We start from the raw sequence: 23643 nt of genomic DNA on the forward strand, positions 1-23643 counted from the left end.
CTAGAAGATATAAGCAGATTTGCCATTGCAATTAAGATCATTCAAGGCTACTCTTCACCAGGGTCAGCTAGGGAAGCTCCCACCTATGCGAACACCAGAAGGGAATCTGGTGCTTGGCACTCCATACCAGGTCAGAAGGCCTGGGAGGGCTCTCTTCATCTTCCTACCTCTTCAACAGGGAAGTGTTGGCAAGGATGTGGAGAAAAGGGTATCCTTTTGTGCTGGTGGTGGGAGTGTAAATTCGTTCAGCCACTCTGGAAAACATTGTGGAGGTTCCTTAAAACTAGAACTACCATATGATCCAGCAATCCCACTTCTTCAGTATATATATGAAGGAAAGGAAAACAGGGTCTTGAGAGATCTGCACTCCCATGTTCGTTGTAGCATTGCTCACAATAGCCAAAATATTTAAACAACCTAAGTGTCAATGGATGAATCAATAAACAAGATGTGGTGCATATATATATGGCATATATATACACATATGTATATATACATATATATGTATACATATGTATGTATACATATATATGTGTCACACACACACAAACACACAGGAATATTATTTGCCAAAGAGAAAGAAGGACATCCTGCTGTTTGTGGCAACATGGATGGAATTTGAGGGCGTTATGCTAAGTGAAGTAAGTCAGACAGAGAAAGAAAAATACTGTATTATATCACATTATACATGGAATTTTACAAAGCTGACTCATAGAAACAGAGACTAGGATTGTGGTTACCAGGGGTTGGGGAGTGGGAGAAAACCGAGATGTTGTACAAACTTCCAGTTACAAGATGAATAAGTTCTGGGGATCTAATGTACAGCATAGTGACTATAATTAATAATACAGTATCATATACTTGAAAGAGTAGATCTTAAATGTTCTCACCACAAAAAAGTAATGGTAATTATGTGACATGATGCAGGTGTTAGCTAATGAATGCTGTGGTTGGTATCGTTTTGCAATATATGAGTATCAAGTCAACGTGTTGTACACCTTAAACTTACACAATGTTATACGTCAATTATATCTCAATAAACCTGGAAAAAAGTAAAAATAATTAAAACTAGTTAGTGACTTTAATTCATCTGAATCTTTTGTAGGATCTTTGTCTTAATCATAATTTCTAATGAGAATAATTTTAGGAGTTTGAGAAAACTGTGCTGAATGAATGAATTTATTGTACCAGGCATTCTTTACATCACCTCATTTAACTTTTTTTTTTTTGGCTGTGCCACTCGGCTTGTGGTATCTTTGTTCCCCGACCAGGGATTGAATCCGTGCCCTCAGCAGTGAAAGTGCTGAGTCCTAACCATTGGACCACCAGGGAATTCCCACCTCATTTAACTTTTATAGAAACACTTTGTATTAGGTTCTACTATTATCCCACATCTTTTTTTTTAAATAGAGGAAATAGAGGATTCAAGGTGCTATGACTTATTTATGGCCACAGAGCTAGTAAATAGCAGAACTGGAACTCAGATATTCTGATTGCAAAGCCTAAACTATTAACCACCATAGCAGAAGTGTATGTGTTTAACTAGAAAGATGGATTTTTGTCTGGAAAAAAAGGTTAAAATACATGAACACTGAAAGATATATGCTAATGTAAAAAATAATTCTTAAACTTCATATCAGAGACTGTGACGAGAATAAAACTGCTATGAGCTTTCATGGAAGAGAATGCTAAAAGCAGCAAGAATAATTTTTTTTTTTTTTAGGTTTCTTAGAGAGGTAGGATCTTAAATATGCTCATAGGTATTTCTAATTTTTTTTCTAGATATTCTTCCCTAATAGATCAAGAATTTTACTACTCTTTGTGTTTTCAAATCTTAGTCTAATACTTCACATGTGAGATGATAGGTGTTCTGTCTTGTTTTGTTTTGTTTTTTGCCATACCACATTGCTTGCAGGGCTTGCAGGATCTTAGTTCCCTGACCCAGGATCAAACCTGGGCCCCTGGCGATGAAAGCGCTGAGTTCTAACCACTGGACTGCCAGGGAATCCCCACGATAGGTTTTCTTTAAGAGATAACAGGATTCATCAAATTAGCGTTCATTTAAAATACATTCCAAAGCAGTGATTGTTAAATTATTTTTAGGTCACAGGTCTCTTTAATAATCTGAAATATGATGTGAACCTTCCTCTCCCAAGGGGAAAGAAAAAGAGGCACAAAAACATTTTGTATACATTTTCAAAGGGGTCACAGGATTTCCTAGAAGTCTGTCCATGAGGACCAGATTAAAAACTGTTTAAAGACTCCACATGCCATGGAACAACTAAGCCCGTGCGCCGCAACTACTGAGCTCGCGTGCAACAACTACTGAAGCCAGCGCACCTAGAGCCCGTGGTCCACAGCAAGTGAAGCCACCGCAGTGAGAAGCCCACGCACTGCAACGAACAGTAGCCCCCGCTCACCGCAACTAGAGAAAGCCCGTGTGCAGCAACGAAGACCCTATGCAGCCAAAAATAAATAAATAAATAAATGTATTTAAAAAAAAAAAAAAGTTTAAAACAAAAAAAAAAAACCCAATTAGACAAAGATGGCTGTATTTAGACCTCGGTCATCACAGCAATGGTGTTATATTTGCTAGCCATAATTTCTTCTCATTTTCAAAAGTGGCTTTGGGAAATAGTAATTATGAATTAGATATAGAGGCAGTATTCAATTGTGGCATATCAATGCTAGGTGACTCCACATTTCAGAAAACCCTGAAAAGTCATCTTTTTTTTTTTTTTTTTTTTTTTTTACAGTTTTTCTATTTCCTCTCTTTCAAAAGTATTATCATTGTTTAAATTGCAGTTTAACATTTAAAGGGATGAGTTTTTAATTTTTATTTGTGAAGTGGGACATAGCTTTGGCACCCTGGATTCTGGCTTTAAGTGTTCTTCAAATTTGCCTTAGTGATCAACAAGGTGCAGAGTGGTGGGAAGATGTCTAAGTAGATTCATTGTTTTATGGATTGTCATTTAAAAAATATCAATGCCCTAATCATATGAGTGATATTCAAAATATAATACAGTAAATTTAAAGTAAGAGCGAATTAATAAAAATCAAATTAATTAAAAATTTAAAGTCTTACGGGAGCTCCTAAATACTGAGATCTTATCAATTTGACACCTAGTATCCCCCAAGCTCAAAATGATGTTTTAAAAATCTAGTTAGAGTTTGTAATTAAATGAATTTGTTCTTTCTCATTAAATATTAAATCTGAAATAGGAATTGAAAGTAGATGAGGAACCTGAAAATATCTGAGTAGAGATTCCATATGCATAAATTACCCAATGTGTCTCCATAGTTCTCCCGTCTTCCAGAGTCACCCTTTCCATTAGTAGGCAAATAAAATAACATGAACCCTCTTTTCCAGGGGCACGTACTCCCCAATTTTTCTAAAGATTTTTGAGAAGGAAGGCTTACAACTTTTTGCTGGTAGTTGACTGTCATTATTTTCTGTGCTCTGCTCCTGGCTCAAGTCTTGATCACTTTGTGCTGTCTTATCACTACTTATGGATTCTTTGTTGCTCTCTCTGCTTCCCTTTGCCACACATTTAAACATGGTTCCTTTCTATCACACCATAAGTCAGCATAAACAGAAAGCTGTATGTATAACACATAAAATGGTTTAAGTACAAAAAAAAAGCAAACAACTTAAAACTGAATATCCAACATTGATTTTTGTTTTTTGCATTAACAAAAATTTTTTTTTATTGGAGTAGAGTTGATTTACAATGTTGTGTTAGTTTCAGGTGTACAGCAACAACATTGATTTTTATTAGAGTTCAAAGTTCATCTTCTGCCAAGAGTCATATTGTAGTGATCTCCCTTCTTCCTGAGCCCAGTCAGCCGTCAGTTCCCCAGGAGCCCACTCTGATTCTCCAATGAGATTTTTCCCAAATGCTTTCCTGTAAGTCCAGGGGCCCAGACTCCCCTTTTCTCAAGCTGCTGCAATGAAAATGGAAAATTCCACTTATACAGGCCCATGTGGCTCTACCTTTATCTCAGCATCTCTGTTACAAGACTAATCTTGAGACTTCTTTTTTTTATAACCAAAATGCCCACTTATGTGTGTTCCCAAACACAGCAGTATCCTCCCAACTTTTTTAGAATGCAGTGACATTTGCTATTAAAATCTTCTTTTGTTCCTTTATTCAAATAGAATGACTACAATGTAAAAGGACTAACCTGTAGGTATGAAAATTCTTCCTCTGAAATGCCAGTTATCAGTTCAGGCATTGGATGAAAGTGTTTATTCTCTATAAACAGTGCTGTTCAGCAAAAATATAATTGAGCAACAAATGCAAGCCATATATGTAATTTAAAATGTTCTAGTAGCCATATTAGATAAAGTAAAAAGAAATGGGTGAAATTAATTTTAATAATCCAGTATATCTTAGACATTGTTATCTCAACATAAATATAAAAATATAAAGATAAAAAATTAATGAGCTATTTTAAATTCTGTTTTTCATATGAAGTTAAAAATTTGTACAATTCAATTCTGAGTAGCCACATTTCAGGTGCTCAATAGCCATATGTGGTTAGGATGTATTCTTTTAGATAACAGAGTTCCATAAAATAACATAAAACACCAATAGAGTTCTTAGGATTTCTTGATTACATATAACTAGAAAATTTTAGTCTAAGGGAGAAAAGAATACCATTTACCTCTCATCTTAATGTCTATTGAGACTTTTGTGCTAACCCCAAACTTTCCTTTAATTTTCATTATACTTGTTTTCTCTCCCTGTCGACTAAAAAATACGTTCACAACCTAAAAGTTGAGAGTTATGTTTTATTCGGCAGGAATTTTTAGGACTTCAAGCCGGGGAGGCAGCGCCTCAGTAACCCTGAGAGAACTGCTCCAAGGAGGTTGGAAGGGTGGGGGAGGGGCAGGCGTGGGCAGCCAGTATATATAGGAGTTTTGCAACAAAGGGCAGGTAGTCTGAACTTCAAAAGATTATTGTTAGTTAAAGAAAACCAGATATGTCAAGTTAAGGAGTTTAGCACTTTTCTATGTTTGGGAAGATGTAAGAATCTGGGCTCACTGAAATCATTCCTTTGATATGTACCTCAGCTATCTGAGGCCAGTATCCTGTGTTTTCATATCCTGAGTTTCCTCAGGGCTCACCGTGGGGAGTGGCTGCAATTTGATGGCTGCTAGATGGCAGGTATTCTTTCCTTCTGAGTTCCCTGAGAGCTCACCGTAGGCTGTGGCTGCAATTGCTGATGACTGTGACATCCTCTGCTTACTGATATGGCAGGAAATATTCCTTTTCTCAATCCTAAACACTGCTTTCTAAAGCTCTTCCCCACTATGACTCCTAAATTACGACAGCTGGATACAGCCTGGCCTGTTAGCATTATTATCTTTTATGTTTCCCAGAATGAAACTCCTAACAGTTTCTTGAGAGTTTCCATGAGTGACAGATATGCATAGGAGGAACAGGTTAGTTTTAGATTGAAGTCAGAGGAGTCAAATAGGAGCTGGCATATCTACAAGATGTGTGTCAAAGTATATGTGTTTAACCTTCTGATTTCAACTTTTCAAAATTCTTAAGTATCACTGTGAAGATGTTAAATTCTTTTTAGATTAGTCTTCAAATTTCAGTCATTAGTAATTAATAATGATAGCCTTAACAACAAATAGTATATAGACATAAGCATGTGGACAAAAAATGTTGCCTGCCATTTCGGTAAACACAGAATGTTGCCCCACCATCAAGCTATCAGCCACTGCAGCTGCCCCTGAGGGTGCAGCCTGAGGGGAATTCAGGATGAGAAAAACAGGATATTGGCCCTAGATAGTTCAGATGCATGTCTAAGAAATAATTTCAGTGAGCCCAGACTCTTGCATCTTCCCATACATAGAAAAGCAGTAAAATCATTAACTTGAGATGTCTGTTTTTTGTGATTAGCATTAATCTTTTGATGTGTGACTACATGGGTGTTTTTGTTTGTTTGTTTGTTTTCAGCAAAACTCCTATATATCATGGCTCTCCCTTTACCTCTTTGGAGCAGTTCCTCAGAGCTATCTGAATAGCTCAGAGCTATGGCTATCTCCCAGGCTATAGGCCTCAGTAAAGTCCCCGAATAAAACATAACTTGCAGCTTTTAGGTTGTGCATTTTTCTTCAGTCAACAGGCATCAGTACAGGACAATGTCCATTCAGGTCACTGGTCTACCTTGAACAGAACCAATGTGTGTTTTCGGAGAGGGTGTGTCTTATCTCTAAGAAATCAGTATCAAAAATAATATCACCCTTTATATTGCTTAAAATCTAGTGAGATAGATAGGTAAATCAACAAAAACAACGAAATATGATAAGGTGTATGAATGATGGTACATATAAAACAATGCTATCTATCTGGAACTAAAAGACTGATGAAGATTCCTTGGGGAAGTAAGGAATATGTAGGAGGTTTTTAAAAATTTTTTGTTAAAGTTTTATTGGGTATAACTGGCATACCATTTACTGTACATGTTTAAAGTATACAATTTTAGAAGTTTGGACATATGAATATACTTGTAAAACCTAAACCATGATCAAAATAATGAACATATTCACACCCACAAAAATTTCTTTGTGTCCCTTTGTAACCTCATTCTTGCTACTCTTCCGCTGATATACTTTCTGTCATCGTAGATTAGCTTGCATCTTGTAGAATTTTACATTAATGAAATCAAACATTATGTACTCTTCTTCATCTGGCTTTTTTCATTCAGTCTACTTATTTTGAGATTCATCCATCTTGTCGTTAAGTACTCATAGTCCATCCCTTTTTATTGCTGAGCAGTTTTCCCTTATAAGGATATGTCACAATTTATTTGTCTGTTCACCTGTTGATGGATATTTGGGCTTAAGTTTAAATTTTCTGGCTGTTACGAGCAAAGCTGCTGTGAAAATTTATGTGCAGGTTTTTCCAAGACATGTTGCTTGCATTTCTTTGGAGTATATACCTAGAAGTAGAATGACCATGGTAGGTGTTAAGTTTAAAGTTTTAAGAAGCTGCCAAACTATTTTCCAAAGTGGCTGTATCATTTTATATTCCCACTAGCTGAGTTGCCTGGAGTCACAATGCTAGTGAAGAAAGGAACTATCCTCAGGTCTTGGGACTCGCAGCCCCAAACCCTTCACTCAGACCAGCGCTTGCGTTCTGGCTGGATGGCGGGATGCCTGGAATTGCTTCTGGAGTACCTAGTCAGTGGGTGTGTGTCATGGCCCTGTAGCCCAATCTACTTTGTCTCTATGGTTCTACCTATTCTGAACATTTCATATAAATGGAACCACACTGCAAAAAAAAAAGAGAGAGAGTTTCCATTGAGCCACACCTTTGCCAACACTTGGTATGGTCATTCTTTTTAATTTTAGCCATTTAATGAGTAGTGGTTTTTTTGTTTGTTTGTTTGTTAATATATTTATTTATTTATTTTACTTTTGGCTGCATTGGGTCTTCATTGCTGCGCGCAGGCTTTCTCTAGTTGCGGCGAGTGGGAGCTACTCTTCGTTGCGGCGCGAGGGCTTCTCATTGCGGTGGCTTCTCTTGTTGCGGAGCATGGGCTCTAGGCATGCAGGCTTCAGTAGTTGTGGTGCGTGGGCTCAGTAGTTGTGGCTCGCAGGCTCTACAGCGCAGGCTCAGTAGTTGTGGTGCACGGGCTTAGTTGCTCCGCAGCATGTGGGATCTTCCCGGACCAGGGCTCGAACCCATGTCCCCTGCATTTGTAGGGGGATTCTTAACCACTGCACCACCTGTGATTGTGGTTTTAATTTGCATTTCCCTAATGGTTACTGATGTTGAACATCTTTTCAAGTCCTTCTTTGCCACTCTCATAGCGTATTTGGTGAAGTGTCTGTTCAAAGTCTTGCCCAGTTTTTATTATTATTTTGTTTCCTTTTTACTGAGTTATGAGGGTTTTAAAAAGTACATTCTGGATACAAGCATTTATCTGATATGTGTTGTGCAGAATTTTTCTCCCCAGTCTGTGGCTGTCCTCTCTCTCATTCTCTTAACCGTGTCTTTCAAAGAGCAGAAGTTCTTAATTTTGTTAGAATCAAATTCATGAACATTACCGGAAACTAAGTGGATAAGAGAGTTAAGTACAATTACAATATAATATGATAAGTCCTATGATAAGGATTTGCACTGGATTTACTCAGACTTAGGGAGTAACAAAGACTTTCTGAAGGAGGAGATACTTGAGGAGGAGCTAACTGAGTAAAGCTGGAAATGGAGTTGCAGGCAAGAAAAGAACATGTGCACAGGCTATGAAAGAGTATGGTATATTTAACTATGAATATCTGTATGACTGGAGCATAGTGTGCATATGAAGACAAAATAGAAAATAAAATTAGGATGAAAACTGAGAAAAATTAGTCATGAAGGATCCTGTGCATTAAGGGGTTATGCCTTACTGCTAATAATTATGGTTATATATGCATTTTTAAAAGATCATTTTGGAATTGTTGCTGAAAATGCATGGGGAATGGATGGGAGAGGTATTAGAGGCTGAGAGACCAGATAAGAAGTGTGAGAAGGACCCAGGACAAAAGTATTGATGCCTGGGGGACAGAGAAGTTGAATAGCTATAAATAATTGGAAAATAGAATCAGAAAGATTTGGTTATCACTGACTGTTTCCCAAGACACTGTGGAAGGAGTTAAATGTGGAATTTGGAAAAAGGCATTTTTAAGCTTAAACAACATAAATGGTGTAGTCAAGGAGTAGGGATGCATAATTTGAAATTTCATTATTTGTATTATATGTTTTGTTCTGTGATGATTGATGAGATGGCTGGTAGATCAACGTAGTCATTAGATTAGTAATAGACACTGGTAGTCAAGGAATAGGTGAAGCCCACTATACTCAAAATATATCCCCATATGTTTCACAAATTGAAGATTATTTGGGATTCAAATCCTTCTAGAAGAATAATATTCAAATCTTTCTAGGAGAGTAATATATTCTCCTGGTATTAGTATCGCAATTACTATCTCCTGTGTTCGTAACATAAGTTTAATTATTAAATAATCAGAGGAGCAATCTCAGGTGAGACAACAAATCTAAGTGACTTGGGAGACAATGAGACTATTCAAGTTGGAGTTCTAGTGATTGGAGGGAAGGGGAACTGACAGATTTCTTTTTCTTCAGAGGTCATAACTATAGAGATCAGTGAAGTCAGAGAATGAAAGGCAAGTTTTATGTGTTTAGCTGGGCAATTGGTCAAATCCAGAAGGTCAGCCCAGCTTGGAAGTAGTACTTTCCAGTTTCAGGCTAAGACGAGATGGTTAGTATTAAAGAAACAAAAGGTTTCTGAAAGAGGCTATCCTTAAAACAGTGTGAGAAACCCTGAACAAAGAGCCAACATAATGCAAGTTAAGGATCCAGGCAAAATGTCAGAGCAATGACGCATCTGTGGTGGGTACCACTCCAAGAATGGAGCTTAATCATAAACCAAGGTCAGAACTGTTCTCAAAGTATCGGGAGGCCCAACTATGCACAGGTAGAGAAGAAGGAAAATATGACCAGAGTCAGAGACTCGAGGAATGAGAAACAAGGCCAGATAATAACAGTCACAAGGGCATGAAGTACTTTTTACTACATGAATGCAAGGGAGAACAAGCATAGTTAACTGGTTAGGTGAGAAAGAAGGAAGTATTTCACTCCTTTAGTAGTGATCATCACTACTGCTGAAAAGAGAACTCTTGAGGAGGTGTTTTGAAACGGTTGTAAAATAAAAATACAGAATCCAATCAAGATTTACAAAGCAGTAAGAGACTTACTGCACTTCACAAAAATTCAGTTATGTAAAATAAACTTACACGTTTTCCTCCCCTAGGGGGAAAAAAAGTTTAAAAATACTTAGCTTAAGACACAAACTTTAACAAACTTAAATCCAAAAGGTAATAAGAGCTTCCTAGGAGAGGAGAGAATGACAGCTGCTTTCATTTCTTACAGAACAATTTATGGTACCTCAAGTAGCTTTTTTATTACATGAATGCACCACAAACAGGGGCAAAGGGAGACCAGCCAAATGTTTAATGGCTGTGAGTAGGCTGGAATGATAGATTATAATCTCATGGCACTCCAATCCTAGAGGGAGTCTGCACCCACCCTCTAACTCTTTCCCAAGGCCTGAACTAAGAACTCAAAAGTAGTATGTGAAAGGCAGGGAGTAAGGCAGGATTACTGGAAAAAAATCCCTTTAAGGATGCCAGGCCTTCTTCAGTTGCATCCCAACAATGCTCTGAAGGCTGGGGGCAGGGCAGCAGGATGGAAAGAGTTCTAGTGAAGCACAGAAAGACAGACAAGACTGGGGGAGTAAAAAGCACAACCCATGGACATGCTGGAAGCTAAGCTTCTGAGCTAAGAGAGTAACAGTTTGGTGGATGGGCTGTCAGGTACAAAGTCATCTCCAGAGTTTTGCCAGTGCTAAAAACCCAAGCACATTTGAAGGACATGGTGAACTGATTCTAATTAACTTCAACAAAGCCCAGACTCAGCAAATCTAAAGATTCAATTGACTCAGCCTTCCAAACAAGAAGCCTAATAGAAAAAGTGGAAAGATATTTTTTAGGGTAAATATTATTTACTGTTCTCTTTTGTACAATATCTAGCATACAATAAGAATTATCAGATATGTGAAGGCACAAGAAAATGTGAGCCATGGTCAAAAGAGAAAATAGTTATTAGAGGCAAACACAGAAATGGCCCACATATTGGAATTATCTGAAAGGGACTTTAAAATTACTATAGTAAATGTTATAGAATCTGTAGGAAAAGTGTACAACATGCATGAATAGACAGGGTATTTTGGCAAAGAGATGGGAACTGTTTAAAAAAACACAAATGAAAATGATAGAAATAAAATAAAATATCAGACATAAAAAGTCCACCTGGTAGGATTATTAGCAAACAGGACATAGCAGAAGAAGGAATTCATAAACTTGAGACAGGTCAATAGAAATTATACAAACCAAATATAAAAAGCAAAAAAATGGGGGAGGGGGAGGGACAGATGGAAAAGAGTATCCGATATCTGCAGGACAGTATCAAATGGTCTAGCATACATGTACTTGGAATCCAAGGAGAAGAAAAAAGAAGGGGACAGAAGAAGTATTTGAAGAGAGATAAACTGAGAAATCTCCAAAACAACTGACGATGTCAATCCACGTATTCAGCAAGCTCAGTGAATCCTAAAGAGCATAAAATTGAAAGAAAAACAAACCTAGAGAATCATAGCAAAAAAAATCTTAAAACCAGTCACAGAGAAAAGATACACATTACATGTAGGGGAATAATGATTAAAAAAAATTAATCACTAGTGATTTTTTTTATATCAAAAACAACAGAAGCCATAGAAAATGGAATGGAATTTTTGAAGTGTTCTAAGAATATAAACAATGTATATCGATTTAAATTCTATATCTAGCAAAAAAAACCCCAAATATTTCAGCCAAAATAAAGCTATTTTCAGACAGACAAAAGCTGAGCAAATTCAGCTCCAGAACATCTCTAGCAGAAATTCTAGAAGTTCTTCAGGCTAATGTGAAATGATATAAGATGAAAGTCCTGATACATGAATAAACATATAGAAATATTTTCTATTATACTTATTTTATATGTATCCCATATATCATTTATCTATAGCTATACATAGCTTTAAAAGATTATTGACTAAAATGAATATGGTAGCAATATATTTTGGGTTATAATGTATGTAGAAGTAAAATCTATGTCAACAAGGGCACAAAGTACAGGAGGGAATATAAATAGGATTATAGTGTTGCAGTGTTCTTGTATTTTTCTTTAAGTAGTAATTTATCATTTGAAGGTAAACTTTACAAATTGAAGATACATAAAGTAAAATGGAAAATATACCATGAAAACAATAAGCATAAGAATGATAGTATCACCATAATAATATCAGAAAAATAAGACTTCAAGGCAAAGAGTATTTCCAGAGATACAGAAGCATATTCATAGTGGTAAAAGTCTTCATTGTTTAAGAAGATATAATGGTTCTAAATATGCATGCAGCTACTAATAGAGCCTTGAAGCCACAAAGCAATATTTGACAGAATTAGATGGAGAAATAGATAAATGTACAATAAATAATGAATAGAATATACACAGAAAATCAGGAAAAATATAGAAGATTTGAATAACACTATGTACTAACTTGACCTAATGGAGTTAATAGAATGTGATACCCATCAACTAAAAGTACAAATTCCTTTCAATTTCACAAAGAACATTCAGTAAGACCAATCATTGACCAATCATATGCTAGCATCTTAAAAAGTCTCAATAAATTTCACAAGATCAGAAACATAGAGTATATGTTCTGTGATCACAGATTAGAAATCAGTAACTGAAAAATATCTTGAAAATGCCAAAATATTTAGAAATTAAGTGACTCACTTCTGAATAACCCATGAATCACAGGAGAAATCACAAGGAAAAATGAGAAATATTTTGAACTTTATAGTGAGAACACAATATATCAAAATTTGTGGGATGCATCCAAAACACAAATAAAATGGAAATTTATAACATTAATTGCCTATATTAGAAAAGAAAGATATACAGTGAATTAGCTAAGCTTCCACATGAAGAAATAAAAGACAAAATTAAACCCAATTTAGGAAGAAGAAAGGAAATAATACATAGATAAGCAGAAATTAATGAAATAGAAGATAAACAAGGGAATTCCCTTGTGGTCTAGTAGTTAGGACTTTGCACTCTCACTGCTGAGGTCCCAGGTTCGATCCCTGGTCAGGGAACTAAAATCCCATAAACTGTGCAGTGAGGCCAAATAAAAAAGATAAACAAGAGAAAATAAGGTCGAAAGTCAGTTCTTGGAAATGGTTAATAAATTTGATAAACCCATAACAAAGACAATATGGAGAAAATATAAATTACCGGTATCATTAAAAAACAAGTGACATCATTACAGATCTTACAAACATTAAAGACATAATAAAGGGATATTATGAATAACTTTGTGCCAGTGGTTCTCAACTGGGGACATTTTTTTTCCCCAGAGGAGAAATTTGGCAATATCTGGAAATAGTTTGGTTATCACAGCCTGGGGTGAGAAGTATTATTGGCATCTTATGAGTATAGGCTAAGGATACTACTAAATATCCTACAAGACACAGAACATCCTCCCATTACAAAGACCTGTCCACCCCAAAATACCCATAATGTTAAAATTGAGAAGCTCTGCTTAGTGTTAATAAATTTAATAGCTTAAACAAAGGAATTAATTTCTTGAAAAATTCAGCTAACCAAATTGACACATAAAGGAATAGAGAAATCTGTGTGTTACTAAACTCAGGTTGTGCTGCTCACCACTTGAAAGCCAATACTCGAGAGACAAGTGTTGGTTGGAAAAGGAAAGGTTGCTTTATTCAGGAGGCTGGCAACCTGGGGAGAAGGTGGACTCATGTCCAAAAACCAGCTCTGAAGATTCTGCCCAACCTTGAAAGTTTTTAACGGAGAATCATTTGGGGAGAGGGTCAGAGTCTTTGTTATCTTTCACTGTATGCAGATTTTCTTCTAGTTGGTTGGCGGTGAGTTAATAGGGCAGTACTCCATGAATCTTGTGCTCAGCCTGAAGGTACCATTCTCCACCTGTGTGGGGGCCTTAGTTCCTACAGAAGAACTCAAAGGTATTGCTATGTATATTCCTTCACTATTGTTTCTTGACTGCTCCTCCTTTGTTTCTGTATTCCCTCTCTTCCCTGATAAGCAACTGTTTGAATCTGCCCTTTGGAACTCCTATTTCCTACAAACAAGAAATGGGGGGCATGGAAAGGATTTGTTTCCAGGAGGACCCCACAGTGTCCTGCTGCATTTCATATATAGTCTCATATGTATTAAGGAAATTGAAATTGTTATCAAAACCTTCCCACGAAGAAAACTCAAACCTCAGATGGCTTTGCCAGGGAATTATATCAAACATTAAATGAGGAAACCAACCTTAAATAAGTGCTTTCAAAAATAGAGGGGGGAACACATCCCAACTTATTTTATGAAGCTGCATAACCCTGATATCAACACCTGGTAAATACAGTACCAGAAAAGAAAACTACAGACCAATATTCCTCATGATAATAGATGTAAATTTTATAAAATATTAGCAAATTCAATATAGGAATACATAAAAGAATAATGCCAGAGGTTAACATTGAAAATTAATGTAATTCATAACAGTAGAGAAGAAAAAAAATCATGTGATCATCTAAATAAATGTAGAAAAACTAGTTGACAATATTCAATATCCATTTATTATAAAAATTTTCAGCAAACTGCTATAGAATCATACATAATAAGTTAATAAATGACTTTCCACTAAGATCAGGAACAAGGCAAGGATGTCTGCTCATATCAACTTCCATCATCATTTTACTATAAATCTTAGTGCAATAAGGCATGGAAAAGATTGCCTTTTAAACAAAACTGTAAAGAAACAAGTTTTTGTATGTTGAGTATCTTATGGATCTAAAAAAAGATACCAGATAGCAAGTTCACAGGACACAAGGTAAATATACAAAAATCAGTTGTAATGATATAGGCTAGTAATGACAATTGGAAAATAAAAAATTTAAAATACTGTTTACAATTGCATCTAAAAGCATTAACTACTTAGGAATAAATCTAGTAAAATTCATGGAAGATATCTATACTAAAAACTACAGAATGTTTAAGAGCAAAATTAAAGAAGACAAACAGAGAGATACCATTTTCACAAATTAGAAGGCTCAATATTGTTAAGATATTGTTTTCTCTTCAAATTGATCTATAGATTCAATTCAATCCAAATCAAAGGCTCAGAGGTCTTTTATGATAAAGTCAACAATCAGATTCTATAATTTTTATAAAAATGGAAGGACTTAGAAGAACCAAAATAATCTTGCCAAAGAACAACAGAATTGGATGACTTATAATTTTGGATTTCAAGTTGTAAAGCTGATGTAATTAAGATGGTGTATCATTGCCGTAAGAATATACAAGTAAGATCAATAAGACCTAAAAGAAAGTTTGTAGGTAGACCCATGCATATATGGCCAATTAATTTACCATGAAGTCAACTCAGTAGTGAAAGAAACAGTCTTTTAAATAAATACCATTTTAAATACATGGTTCTGGAACAGCTGGTTGTTTATATAGGAAAACTAATAATAAGCCAGTCTGAAAAGGCTACGTACTGTATGATTCCAATTTCATGACATTCTGGAAAAAGGCAAAATTAAATGGATAGTAGTGAGGTAGGTTTTATATGAGGTATAAAGATCAGTGGTTGTCAGGGTTTCAGGGGGAGAGAAAGAGGGTTGAAGAGGTAAAGCACAGGGGATATTTTTAGGATGTTAAAACTATTCTGTATAATTCTATAATAGTGAACACATGACACTATGCATTGTGAAAACCCACAGAACTTTACAATATAAAGTCTGAGCCTAAATGTATGTAAATTAAAAAATAATTTATCAGGTTGTGGGATCCCAGCATTGATACAGACAAAATAAGACAAAATAATCTAACTTTATTATAAACATATGAAACAACCTTGCTGAAGGTACTGGGGGAAAAAGATACTTACCTAAGTGATTTTGGAAATGAATGAAGTCTTTAAGTCTAAAGGCAAAAGAAAATGTACATAAGCGCCATAATAGAGTTCATAAAGTTGTTTCATGTGGAGCTACAGATGACCAATTCTGATACCACCATATACATATATATGGGAACTGAACAATTAAGTGAATGGATGGCAGACAGGTAGATCCAAGTTTTTCATTGTTGGAGTGGGAGGTTACAGATATGCAAGGTAAGAGGCTATAGTAATCAATGCAGTAATGAATTACAGTTGGAACTGAGTCCAACTGAACTCATGTTTAGCTTAATAGAGATACAGATAATAACTTACAAAAATATCTATAGATTTTTGTATATACACAGGTTAGTATACACACATAGATTTCTTTTCTCTGTCAGTTGTGAGGGCATGGAAGCAATGACATGCTACTGGGGAGTAGCAATGGGCATACCTAGTACCCAGACCTTGATTTCTAATACCATTTCTTTTTTTTTTTTTTTTTTTATGGCTGCTTGCTCATGGCCTCTGGGGAAGTCCTGGGAGGGGTGCCTTGCTCTGCGGGGCCTCTTCTGTTGCCCTCTTGCTGTGTCTGCAGTGGTGTTCAGCGAGGGTGAAGGCAGGCCCTCTTTCCCCAGCTCCGGGCAGGGCTGCTGGGTGTGGTGGCCCAGAGGCGCAGTCCGCACCGGAGTGTTCACACAGCAGGTCAGCTGCATCCCTGGGTCTGTCTGTGCTGTGTGCGCTCTGTTGCCTTAGCGGTCTGCGCTGAAAAATGATAATACCATTTCTTAATAAAAGAAACCAGGGATCCTTAGAGAAAGGGATTATTCTAGACCAAGAAATATATAAGATGAGCCTGGAGAATCTTGTAGTACTGGAAAGTAAGGAATTGCTTAAGCAAACCAACAAAAACACACGAAGTCATAGCAACCCACAATGATGGAGATATATCAAGGGGACACAAGAGCCAGTGAAAAAGTTCCCAATAACCAAAGCTTGTACACTTTGAGCAACAATATAAATAAAGTGGTATATGAGGATAATCTAAATTATAAAGGACACATCTCTGAGTTCCTACAGATATAAATTAATGACTGAATAAATAAATAAATGTGGGAAATAGACAACCTTTGTAGAAGAATTTGAAATAACTTACATAGAAATTCTTCCCTCAAGGAGGTCGAACATAATTTCCTACTCCTTAACTGTGGGCTGCATATGGTGACTTCCTCCCAAAGAGAACAGTGTGGAAAGGCGGAAAAATACAAAGTCTGCAGTTGAGAAATTTGACCCATACTATCTCAGCCAGGTGATCAGGTTAACATCAATGGTGATAAGTCATGAGGATAGCATGTACCCTTGATATAGTGGGCTAAGAATGGCACTTTAATTTTGGAGTCTTTCTCCTGAAAACCTATAACTCCAGTGTATTGGCCAGGGTTCTCCAGAGAAGCAAAACCAACAAGGTGTATTGCTCTTTATCTATATCTATTTCAACAGTAATATCTATATCCACATCAGTATCGATATAGAATAACAGAGTTGGAAACCCAGGAAGAGCCAGTGTTGCAGTTCAAGTCTGAAGTCCATCTGCTGGCCAAATTCCCTTTGCTCTGGGGAGATCAGTCTTTTTTTTTTTTTAACTTTTATTTTATATTGGAGTATAGTTGATTAACAATGTGTTAGTTTCAGGCGTACAGCAAAGTGATTCTGTTATACATGTATCTATTCTTTTTCAAATTCTTTTTCCATTTAGGTAGTTAGATAATATCGAGAAGAGTTCCCTGTGCTATACAGTAGGTCCTTGTTGGTCAGTCTTTTATTCTATTAAGTTCTTCAGTTGATTGCAAGAGGCCCACCTATATTATGGAGGACAATCTGCTTTACTCAAAGTCCATGGATTTAAATATAAATTCAACCTACAAATGGCCTCACAGAAACAGCCAGCATAATGTTTGACCAAATATTGGCACTGTGGCCCAGCCAAGCTTACTCATAAAATAAACCATCACACCTAGTCTAGTCATGAGAAAAACAGTAGACAAATCCCAAGTGAGGGGCATCTTACAAAATACCTTATTGTTACTCCTCAAAACTGTGAAAATCATTGAAAACAATGGAAGTGAGGAACTCACAGACAAGAGGACAATTAAATGTAATGTTGCATCCAGGATGGGATGATGAAACAGAAAGTGTATGTTAGGTAGAGACTGAGGGAATCAGAATAAAGTATGGGCAAGGTATCAATATTTGTTCATTAATTGTAACAAATATACCATGTTTATGTTAGCTGTTAATAATTGGGGAAACTAGGTGTAGGGTACATGGAAATTCTCTGTACTGTCTTCTAACTAACAGGGTAGGAAAAGATTTATTAGGAGGACACAAAAATTACTAATGACAACAGGCAAATATTGATGCATTCGTTGATCTTTATCAAAATTAAGAATTTCTGCTTATCAATTACACCATCAAATAGGCAGGTTACAGACTGGGAGAATATAACACAATTATCTGACAAAAGACTCATGTTCAGAATATACAGAAACTTTAACAAATCAATAGTAAAAAGACAAATAATCCAACTTAAAAATGGGCGAAAGATGTGGCAGACACCTTGCAAAAGAATACATAGGAATAGACAGTTAAAAAATGAAAAGGCAATGAAAATCATTAGTCATTTGGAATCGCAAATCAAACCTACAGTGATACACAGTTTCCCATCCACTTGAAGGGCTAAAATGTAAAACAAAAACAAAAAAACCTGTGAATACCAAATGTATCAATATTAGTTCATTAATTGTAACAAACTTACCTTACTAATGTAAGCTGCTAACATTGTGGAAACTGTTGTACATAGGACTCTCATATGGAGCAGCTAAAATGTTCATAAATTGCTAATGCAAACGCAAAACTAAATTCTTTGGAGAGCTATCTGGCAGCTTTTCATAAAGTTAAACAAACTCTACCTATGACCCAGCTACCTACAGGAACATCAAGCATGTCCATAAAAAGACTTACACAGGAATATTCATGGCAGCCTTATTCTTACTAGGCCAAAACTTGAAGAAAAAACCCAGCAAATATCCACCAATAGAGTAAACCAAAAGATGTACATTTGTACATTCATAGAATACTACTCAGCGATTTTTAAAAAGAACAAATTACTGATACAAACAACATGTAAGAATCTCAAGAACATTTTGTTGTGCAAAAGAATCTAGATTTTAGAAAATGCATACAATGTGATTCCATTTACATGAATTTCAAGAAAAGACAAAACTAATATATGGTTATAGGAATCAGAAAGTGGTTGTCTCAGGTAGAGGTAGAAATGGACAAGAAAAGGGGTGTAAAGGAACTTTCTGGGATTATACAGATGTTTTTGGCGACAAAAGTGTTGTGTGTAATTGCCCAAACTCTTTGAACTAAACACTTTAGATCTTCATTTTATTATATGTAAATTATACTTCAATAAAAAATTTAAAATTCATACTTCAGGAAAGTTAAAGTATTAGATGAACTTTTCTTTCTCTTTACCTTACTTCATCTTCCAGCCTGGAGGTTTCTATTTATCTTGGCTTTTCATGGTGGAGGCTTAATACGCCATACTTTTTTCCATGAAACAACAAGGTCATATTCACTTCATTAGTTTGGGGCCCTATTTGATGTGGATATCTTATGATTCCCATTAATATTTAGAGTTAGGCTCTTAATTCCTATTGTATAGAAGGTTTGCCTTTGTCTGACCTGTGTTGCCCAGTCTCTTTGCTGCTTTATTTCCTTATCTCTGTTGCCCAAAATGTTCTCATAGATTTTGAGCTTATTGCCGTTTCTGACCTTCAGTACCTGCATGAACTTCAAAGTCCCTTCTTGTGTCTATGTATCTTTATCATTCATTGCACTGTCTCTACAATACTGCTCCTCCATGAAATAGAGGAATGATATGCTGGTTTTGAAATAAATGTTAACATTGCATACTATACATTTGAAAGAAATTACTTTCAAGAAAGGTAAATTAAAATAATGAAGGTGAGTAATAAATGAGTTGATGCTTTGACTGTTTTTGAATAGATGCATTATCTCCTATATATCTATCCTGATCTGATCATAAATAATTTGGATGAAATTTTAAAATTCAATACATATGTGTCATGAAAATCATTGTATATTATATATCTTAAATTCTTTTTTAATATTTACTGTTAAATAATTGTTTTCTGATTTATTTTTAAGATTTTGCTGGACAGAGACTAGGAAGAGAGAGAAAACAGGCATATGTAATGTCCAGAATTTCGAAACAGATAATAGATACAGATTGAATCCTGTAAACTGAAGAGGCAAAGTTGACAGTAGCTTTGAAGAGCTGTTAGCAGGTGATAGTAGCAATATGCCATTTGCACTATAATCTAGAGAAGGAGTTAGAGAATGTTGTCAGATACTGGAAAAAAGAAATGAGAATCGTGTCCTGAAGAACTGGCTTATTAATTCCACTCAAGTGTGCCCTTTTGTTCGTCTGGTCACATTTGTTGCAGCTTTTAGCCCGTCAATGTCTGACCCTGGGTATGTGGGCTTGAGTGTTTGCTAGGATGGCTATTGAACAGGATACTGATGCCTCCTGCAAGGGAATCCAAGTGCAAACACTCTGCCAGGACTGCAGTCCTTGCTCTTGTCCCTTGCTGTGTTCTTCCTGCCACTCTGGTTTCATTTCTGCTCTGCTTTCTGCTTGGAATATACTCATCACCTTCCAATCGCAGTTTTATATGTTCTTACTGCTTAATCATTATTTCCCAGCGATTGTTAAACACTTAGTGTATCATCAGTCCCTTACTTTTATTATCCTCATTATTAAGAATTAATGATCTACATGGAAGTACTTCCCCCTGCCCCAACTCCCGTGTAGATTTATTTGAACTTTTTCCTTAATATAATCATTCCTATGACATTTGCCAACCTATTTTCATTGAATTATTTTGGAGAGCTCATACAATACTTGGCAGCAATGCTTTGAGTCACAAATACAAAAGTAAACAACACACAGGGAACATTTGAACAGGCTTTGGCACCAGCTAAATAAACCAGTTGGAAGACACAATCTGCTGCTTGAATCTAGTACCTGATGACTAATGGAAAATTACAGAGCCTCACTTCTAACTTGACATTCCTATAGGGCATTAGTTTCACAAGAGATGGCATGATATGTAATAAGTAGAACACCCAAACAAAAATAAGCCCTATTAAAGACAATCATCTGTGAGACATTCTACTCATTTTGTTTTTCCTACTCCTGGCACTAGAACCTGGCTAGAGTAATTACATAGAGGTCATTGTTACAAATATGCCTGGGAGAATCCTTTAATTAGGACTGTAAATTATTATGTTTTTGGCTAGAATCACTGAACTCACTATAGAATGAGAACTATATAAACTTTACTATGCAATCAACTGGGAACACAATTATGTGCAACAGACAGTGGGTTTCCATATTCCTTTTTCACTAAGAAATTGCCATAAAATTTACCCTGATGTATGAAAGGACATCACCTTCTTTTTAATCAAGTTTGGGTCCATTTCTTTTGATCTCCAATTATGGTAGACATTCTGTTGTGTCCTTATGCTTATGTTTCCTGTTTGTTTTGTAAATTTTTCTAATTCTTACTCCAAGTCTTCAAAGTGTAAGTATTGTCTTTATTAGTTATATTTTTTAAGGTTGACTTCTTATATTTTTTATAAAATACATAATGCCAGTTTTATATTTCAAGATACAGTGTATTTTTCTTTTTAGAGAGAATGTGTTGTACCTCTCTGTTTTTCTTTTGTAGATATCTGTGTTTTCTGGGTAGCTGCCTCAGTAGTTTCCTAAAAAGAGGGGGGTACAGAATTCTCCTGATTTTGAAAGAAAGAATCCAAGTTGAAAAGAGCAGAACTATACATACGTTTTGTGTAATGACAAAGAATAGCTTCTTAAGTATTAATTGTAAACTATACTGATATCATGTAGATTTTCTACAAATAATTTTAAGCATAGTTACATAGATTGTTGAACCTCAACATTTTGTCCACAGTATCTGAAAACAGGTGGCTTAAAAATGGTCTTAAGAAACAAACCAAAAAATACTGAAGGATTTCTTCTTGAATATTAAGACCCAGGTGCCAACAGATGATATGGTTTATAATAATTGTTGGCATACTTGATTATATAATTTTTACAGTGAAAATGACTTCTTTTCCTCTTGACACAAATCATTGTAAAGTTCCACTGACCTGTTTTCCACACTGGAATCTCACATAGAACCTAGATGAGAAATTACAATACATTCACAACAATTCCCCCAATTGATATTTTTTCACATAATAGTAAAAATTAATTTCATTTTCACAGATTACCTGAGGAAAGAATTTTTGATCACCATGGTGGTTGTAGACCTATGAAATGGCTAACAACATATATACTAGCCTAGACATCTCTCAGGTGCAGCAAATGGGCAGATAGACTGTGTGTTCTTCCAAAGTGAAAACTGTAGCCTTGTAAGAATAATTCTCTGCCTGTTTTCCAAATTAATGTTTGAATTAAAATTTTATTCACATATTTTAAGGAATATGGATGTTCTTCTTTTATTACAGTGTTTCATTCACCCTTTAAAAGTTTTTCACAGGTTGAAGTCAGAAGGTACTTATCTTGTATAAGTGCAAAAAGCAAGGGACCTAAAATTAATTTTTATCAGGAAGTTTAAAAAGTAATTTTATCTCAGACCACATTGCCAGAAATAGCACAGGTAAACAATACATAGCTGTTGAATGAATAAATGAGTATCAAGGAAGGGAAAATATTTACTCTCCTTTGAACCATATATATTTTATCCAGTTAAGTGGTTCTAAAGCCTGAGATACAGAAAACTAACTAGCTCCACTCATCATTATTATTTAGTCTTTCATTATTACTAATCATCCCCATTTGTGTTGGCTCATTTATTGTCTACTCCCTCCCCGCCGGTATCAAGTCTTGCCCCCCACAAAACATTTTACTGCCCTGAGGTCTTGTAAGCATTTGAACTTCTTCCTAAGACGCGAAGGATACTCTAAAAAAATGAAGGAACTAAGGAACCAATTATAAACTATAGAATGATAATAAGACATTATATAATAACATGCTAATTAATAGCCACTCAGGAGGACTCATTAAAGTGAACCACATGGTCTGTCTATAGCGCTTTGTTGATAGATAGCACCTGTACTATAGAGGTGCTATCTTCCCCTCCTTATCTGGAACACCCAGCATCTGGCAAACAATTTTCCTCCTCCGTTTCCTCCACCTCCCAGGGGAAAAGGGGCTATTTATTTCATGGACACTGATTTTAAGATTAAAAATTCATGTAATTGTAATTTAAATTTCTCAATATTCTACTGCTCTCCTCTTCCGTGTACTGCCACCCCACAAGCCTCTTCTCTCTAAAGCTTCATCTTCTTGTTGTATAGCTCACTGACTATAAATCAACATATTTATATAGATTGAGCTGGAATGCTCTCTCAAAACATTTAAATTTACATTCACAAGTTCATTTATATCAAAAAAATTTTAAATTTACACTAAAAAAACTCACAACATTTTGGTGCAGTAGAAATGCCTTGAAAGTGCTCTCCTTGCACTTACCTTGGAAATTTGCAAACACCAAAATCAGTAGTAATGATGGTATAGCAAAATAATATTTCCTTACTCCTATTAACATCAATATGAAATAAAATGGATATCAGTGGTAAACAAAAAGTATAGTCAGTGATAAATAATTTTTTTAGGAAAATGCAAAGTAGTATGAACATGAAATACCAATGGTAACATCATGCCATGTGTGTTTGAACTTTGAGAAGAGAAATGGCAAAGCATCAAAGTCTTTTAACATGACATTGCATGCTTGAAACAGATATACCTTCCATCTGCCACACAATATAGGTATTCTAGTGTGAAGAAGTTTAGGAGTCATTGATGACAGTTCTAGAGAGGAATCTCCTTTAACAGGATCATAATTCTGCTGAGGAGCCCTATCTATA

The sequence above is a fragment of the Eschrichtius robustus genome, chromosome 8, assembly GCF_028021215.1.
Source record: "Eschrichtius robustus isolate mEscRob2 chromosome 8, mEscRob2.pri, whole genome shotgun sequence".
In the NCBI taxonomy this organism is placed as follows: domain Eukaryota; kingdom Metazoa; phylum Chordata; class Mammalia; order Artiodactyla; family Eschrichtiidae; genus Eschrichtius; species Eschrichtius robustus.